Below are 7,064 nucleotides of genomic sequence, written 5' to 3'. Positions count from 1 at the left end.
GTAAATATATGTATTGCAGTAATATTTGTCTTAAAAATGTATAGATTGAAGACTTTTCACGTTAAAAAAAAAAAATCCTGTGGTAAGGGTGGTACTTCGCAGTTTTCACTTAGAGGGGGCGGCTCCCGTTAGCCGTGAAAAACGAGGGATCACTATATTATATACATATAAAACCGATCAGATTTTTTATCGTAGTCATTTGGTGCATACAAAAAATGTCAAGACACAATTCTCTTTGGGCATTTATTAATCAATTAAAGTTTCTTTGTTCTAACAGCTGATATCAGTGTGACACTGAGCCCAGTGGCCACTTCCCTCCGAAAACATACTGTCTCGTGATGGTAGACATGAACCGCATGATGAAAATGATCAATACCAACTTTACGCAATGGTTTCCTACCATTGACTGTTGATAGCACCTCAGGAGTTTGTTGCAGCTCATCTTTCACAGAGAGATTTGCCCCCATCCCGTTGCTGTCCGAAGGTCATTTACCTAGTGGACCGCCGTCCATAAATGGGTCTTTGTTTCTGGGGAAACACAAAATATTCATGATTTAAAGTAACTACAGTAGCTCTTTATTCAAGTATTTAGTATTGCTTTATTTTATCCACATTTCATCCAGCTTCATACAGCATTCAATACAGCTTCATTCCAAATGTTACCCTAAACATTTATCAATTTTTTTCCATTTCATTGTATTAACGAAAAAAATTAAACAAAAAACACACACACGTACATGATTTCATGTGCATCCTGTTTCCAATGATGGTCCAATACAGATGTTTGAACACTAACAAGAATTCAGCTGTGGTAAATTCGGTTGATTGGCCATGGGTTGACGCTGTGCAAGTCAAAGGAAGTGTATGAACTTGAGTTTTCTTGGCTGCCTTTTGTTTCGAAACTCTACAGTTTCTAAGTCCCCCCCCCCCCTTTTTTTTTGTCTAAGGATGTGGGCAAGATTTTTCTAACTTATGTTGCTAACCAGAGGTGGATTTTCCACACTAATATCAGCAAGGCCCTGAAGTCCAAAGAAAACAAGTAGGAAAGGATGTGGTCTCTTAAATTTCCACAAATTAGTGGTACACGATGAAGCCATAAATTGATTTTTCTCACAGATTTTACCCATACTCAAACGACATCACGTGCCCAACACAAGGGATGAGTACAAAAAAAAAAAAAAAAAAAACACAGTTCAAAGTCCTTTCATGACAGTGCATAAACAAAGAAACAACACCACAAAATCTCAGGACATACATTTGAGTGGGGAGGGAAAGGATGAGGGTCACGACGCAAACCACGCTGGTTAGCAGATGGATCCGGTTGCATCTGCAGTAGGTCAAGTAAATTCATTAATTGGTACAACTTAGTTTCTCACCTGATTCCTAATATATACCAAGCAAGCTGTCATTTGAGACCCATTTTGAAAATCTGAAGAGTAAATTCGGTTTGAAATGACTGAAAATGACAATTTGACGGCTAATAATGTGCTTGGTTCAAAGTAGGGTTCATTTTTTTCATTGGTTTGCACTCAAGTAAGTTAGCTGTGTTGCCCTGTGTGCCAGTTTTTATTCCATCTCTTGGGTAAGTTTGTTTTAATTGTAATTTACTTAAGTTTTTTTTTTTTTTTTTTTTTTTTTTTTTTTTAAGTGTCAAGCCTTGAAACCTTGGTTATATACTGCTTGTTTAAAAAAGTGTAATAAATAGGCGTTTGACCAAACATGATGAATAATCGTGATTAATAATTATGATTTTAATATTGACAAAATAGTTGTGATGATTGTTTTGGACATTATCTTGCAGCCCTCGTACTATTACAAAATTTTGCACAGTAGCTTTCATTTCATGATTTTTGGCCAGCACTGCTTCGGTCATAAGGACTGAAATCTTGTGATGGGTTAACCAAAAAAAAAAAAAAACAAAAAAAAACAAGGCGTAATTCTCATGCGCCACAATATGTCACGAGGAACAAGTGGGCAACTGGCAAATTTCACACCAGTGGCTCAAGGGATTCAAATGACCATTTTGCATAACATTGAATCTTGCCTGCCTGCCTGCCTGCCTGCCTGCCTGTCAAAATGCTGCTCGTCAAAATCCTGCCCACAGTGAGAGGAAAATAGATATAATTGTTTTAAAGTAGAAGATAATCTTTTTTTATCTTGTACCTGTTCTTTGACTCCAGAGAATAGAATGTGTCATCATACCCCCGAGGATGGCCTTAAAGACCCTTACTATCAACACCAGGTTTGTCAAATGTGCCAGGAGAATAAGGTCCACTACATCCCAAACTCCAGTAAAAAAAAAAAAAAAAAAAAAAAGAAAAAGGAAAAACAAAATGAAGGCCAAACGTATGTTACGTCCTATAAATGGTCAATCAAAAATTAGATTTTTTTTTTTTTTTAAATCAAAACCATTCGATGAAGATTGGTCCATCAGCCGCAGATGTTGAGGGCAAAGATGAACGATTTTATATTGGCCGTATTCTTACTTATAATAATGACCGTAATGAGACCAGCTAAAAGTCAGTTAGCAGCTAACAGCAGCTAGTTTTAGCTAACGTTGTGACGGTCAGACAACACAGAAAGGTATTCCATTTGACTCGCTTATTAATTGGAGTCTTTTGGCATAAACACACAATCATTAACTTCTGTGAAACACGGATGGTCCGCAACTTCCGGTATTTATGGTAAAATGAATGATCCGCATCATGAAGAAAAGGAAAAACAATTACTTTGAGCGCATTCAACGTTACCTTGGTGAGGCGTAACTGACCACTCACAATGTGGGAAATCGAATACACGCTTAACGCGCAACAAATGTACAGTATATGACCACAAGTAGATATGAAGCGTTTAGGAAGATTTTACTATAGTGTTTACATTGTTGCCAAACTGTTGGTGGGTCTTATTCACAGTAACATAGAAAATACCAGAATTTGGCCATAAAATTAAGGATGTGTCCTGTACACAAGCGAATCTACCGCAGTTGATTCAGAATCCGAGTCATGTTGCAAATTGGCTCGCCATAATGAACATTATATGACGTCTTCTCTGGTTATTTAAAGGGAAAATTAGAAAGATTTAGACCGTTTTCATTCAAATGGAATAAATTAAATGATTATACATTTTAAAAACTTGCAAATAAATGTGTTCTTAACGACCAACAGTATGTTTTAAATATAATTGTAGGTCTTATCATTAAATGATATTACATGGGGGGTGGCACTCCTCTGGAGGCTGCCATGTTTGTTATAGCGACGGACAATGGTAAATGCAGCACCCCCTGCTGTCCGTAATAAGAAACGGTTGAAATCTTACACATTGTCCCTTTAAGTGACTCCGCATATTACAACGCTTCCCTGTTTGCACTATTCGTAGAAAGCAACCATTGCACAGCGCAGTTTCAGCCCAAAATTGAGTCGATGCAAATAAACTCTACCCATTCTAAATAAAGCCTTTCGACAAGTCCGGTTCGCTTTCTTTTAATTGCCTCGTCGCGTTTAGTTCAAAGCAACCAGGACAATACTATGTGTGCGTGATTTCAAATCAGGAAAATCCTATTCTTTTATGGTACAACAAATCAATTAATTGCACAAAGTTCAACCCATCTAGCAGTTAAAATAACTGCATATGAGTATAAATGTTGGAGGCAATTACCTTCAGCGATATGATGATGTGCTGATAATGTAAAAAGTTGCAAAAGCGTTATGTCGAAAACATGTTGGATTGGTTGTATTCTCTAGGAAGTGTGCCTCAACAGCTGAAAGTCACGCTTCATCAAGCTTTGACGAAAGACCGTGTATTGTGAGCGGTCACTACCTCTAGATGGCAGTAATGGCGTTTCACGGCTGATTTACGACAGTGATGACCAAAATACACGTCAAGCTGCCCGCCATATTGTGTCAGTTATGGGTGGGATCCAAGATGGTGGCGACAAAAGATGGTGTCTGTCGGGCCCTCAGCACAAAACGCGGTCATATTTTGCTACCTGGTAAAACTGAGTTGAAACAAGCTCGTGATGAAGGGAAGATGGACTACTTTGTGGGTGGTAAAGGTTTCATTAATGCTTCACAAATAGGGTGCACAGGACCTTGGTTGGTTGATTTGGATTGTTCTTTTTTCCAAATTAATCATAAGTTTGCTGTATATACGTTTGAGCCTGTGTAAAGCTCATATCTTATGCTCTGTTTTCCTGTTAATGTTATATACTTTAAAGTTTGGTTTAAAAAAAGAGGAATAACTTCTGATATTAAAAATTGTCTAAACAATTCAGAACAGACTTTGTCCACTAAGAGGAAACTCACTCTATCACAAACGATACAAACTTTTGGATATCGCAGTGGGCGAATTGTATATGGTTTGCTCATGGAACAGAACATTCTGCTGGAGTTTGTCCTTTAAAGAACAGATTTAATGGGAACGGTTTATTTACCAAATGTGATTCTGCCAGTCATTTCATCTGCCAGGTGATCTTGAAGACTTCTTGACATAATCAATATTGAAGTGGACATTCACCCTACCCCTCTCCCAGATCATAAAGCCATACATATTAAAATACATTTGTCTTCTCAAATTGGTGCTCCTCACTAAATATACTGGAAACAGCAGTTTGTTACTGGCAGATGAAAAAGTAAAACAGGAAGTGAGACATTTAATTTCTCATTTCAAGAATATAGATAATATAGAAAAACAGTTTTGTGTTAACTGGGAACTTTTGAAATTTGAACTTGGCCATTTTTTTTTCAGGAAATTTGGCAGTGATTTTGCTGAATCAAAAAGAAACATAGAATTAAGTGTGGTTTCAAGATTTTCTCAGCTGACTTGAATACCTATTGATACTTCATTTCTTACATCCAGCACAAGATGTCTTGAGGAAGGGGAACAACAACAAGGGGAACAAAATTCTCACTACTTTTTTACTTTGGAGAAACATCATGCCAGTGTTAACCAAACAATTAAATGTTGATTGGGTGCTTACAGGGGACCACTATCTGATCGCTAAATGCAGTAGGAAATTCTATGCAAATTTATATACTGTAACTGCATTTTGTCAGGCATCAACTGAAGCGCTTTTGAATCCTTTAGTTGTTAAAAAGATTACTCAAGACAAAGTGATGTTGTGTGATCAACCTATTACAATTGCAGAGCTTAGAGAATCTGATACGTTCTTAAAAAATAACATGGGAAAGATGGTTTGATGTCAAAATTTCACAAACTTTTGAAACAGAACGGACTACCTTTCTCTTTGAGGTCTGCTTGCAAAGTATTCATTGAGGAAAACTTCCTGTAACTATGACTCAGGGGTCAACAACTTTAATTCGCAAACAAAACAAAGACAAACATCTGATTGATAACTGCCACTCAATATCTTTGCTTGATATTGACTACAAACTATTATCTAGAAGACTGAAAATTGTTTTGAATTCTAGTATTGAAGAGACACAATCAGGGTTTATGCCTAAAAGACATACAATAAATAATATTATATTGGTTTTGGACTTTTAATTTTACTCTGAAGTAATAGAAGATAATGTTTTTTTTTTTTTTTTTTTTACTTTTATAAAGAATTTGATACTGATTGATCCATCAGTTCATTATACATTCTTAAAAAAAAAAAGACAAGTCAGTTAAAACTATAAAGTGGTACGTCTCCCGATATAAGATTTCTAGAGGAATCAGACAGGTCTGTCCTGCCTCCCCATACCTTTATTTAATAGTGGGTCAAATTATGCCTCATCACATTAAAGCTAGTACTGTTAAAGGTATCTCTCTTCTTGGTAAAAGATTTAATTTGGACTCGATTATCAGATAATTCAACACTTTTTTTGAAGGATGAAAGCCAAATTCATGTACCCATTGAAGAAGTTAGAATTCTCAAGAGCCTCTGGCTAATGCCGGACTATTAACAAATGTGAACTTTTAGCAATTAAGAACTGTGATAAATCTGAGTTATACAACATTCTCCTATAAAATGAAGTAAAATGTTTAGGCACTTAGTTTCTAAAGATCAAAGTGTGAGATTCACTAAGAAATCTGTCCCAATTATTGAAAATATCAATGGCTACTACAAGAGCTGTCTTTGAGGGGAAGGATATTACTTAACAAATCAGCACCTTAATTATACTTGCACTAGACTCCAACGATTCACACTATTCTGTTTACACTGTTAACAAGCACCTTAAGTATACTTCTGTACTGGACTTATGTGTATCTTTGTGTATTTTATTTTCTCATATTTTATATCTCGACTTGAGGATACTGCTGGAAATGTGAATTTCCCTACGGGGATGAATAAAGTATCTATCTATCTATCTATCTATCTATCTATCTATCTATCTATCTATCTATCTATCTATCTATCTATCTATCTATCTATCTATCTATCTATCTATCTATCTATCTATCTATCTATCTATCTATCTATCTATCTATCTATCTATCTATCTATCTATCTATCTATCTATCTATCTATCAGGACTCTCGCGGCTTACATATGGGGCAATGGCATTACATGAGATACTCAAAGAAACTGATAAAATTCTTTATCATTTCATTTGGAAAAATATGATTCCTTATTCGAGAAAGACATGTTATGAACTCCTATGAAAATGGTGGTCTCAACTGAATTTTGTATTTTCAAATGATCTTGAATGTGTTATTCAAAGTCTTTCATAACCCCTCTTCAATCTGGAGTATGATTCCTCTCCAAATATTGTCTAAGCTTTACAAACTAGTTTGTCTGTTCTTTAGAGTTGTTGTTTTATACATTTTGCACTTTGCATTAAAATGACTGCAATAAAAAAATAAATGTCAGTCATTTTTCAAGACCTGCAACAACGCCGCACTAAAAAATAATTATTTACCACTGGCGTTACATGCCTCTTTGTTGTTCAGCGTAAACGGGACAAACTTTTAAATGTACATTCTAAGAATTTCCAAAGTCAATGATGCGACCACGTTTTACCGACGACGAGTACGTCCACTCATTCATCCATTTTCTTCTTTCGTTATTTTTGTATGAGCCACAAATGAGTATTGACTGAGCTTCCATGAAATATAATTTAGGT

The sequence above is a fragment of the Hippichthys cyanospilos genome, chromosome 2 (assembly GCF_059441005.1).
Source record: "Hippichthys cyanospilos isolate Australia breed blue-spotted pipefish chromosome 2, RoL_Hcya_1.0, whole genome shotgun sequence".
Classification (NCBI taxonomy): domain Eukaryota; kingdom Metazoa; phylum Chordata; class Actinopteri; order Syngnathiformes; family Syngnathidae; genus Hippichthys; species Hippichthys cyanospilos.
This window is presented reverse-complemented; position numbering follows the sequence as displayed.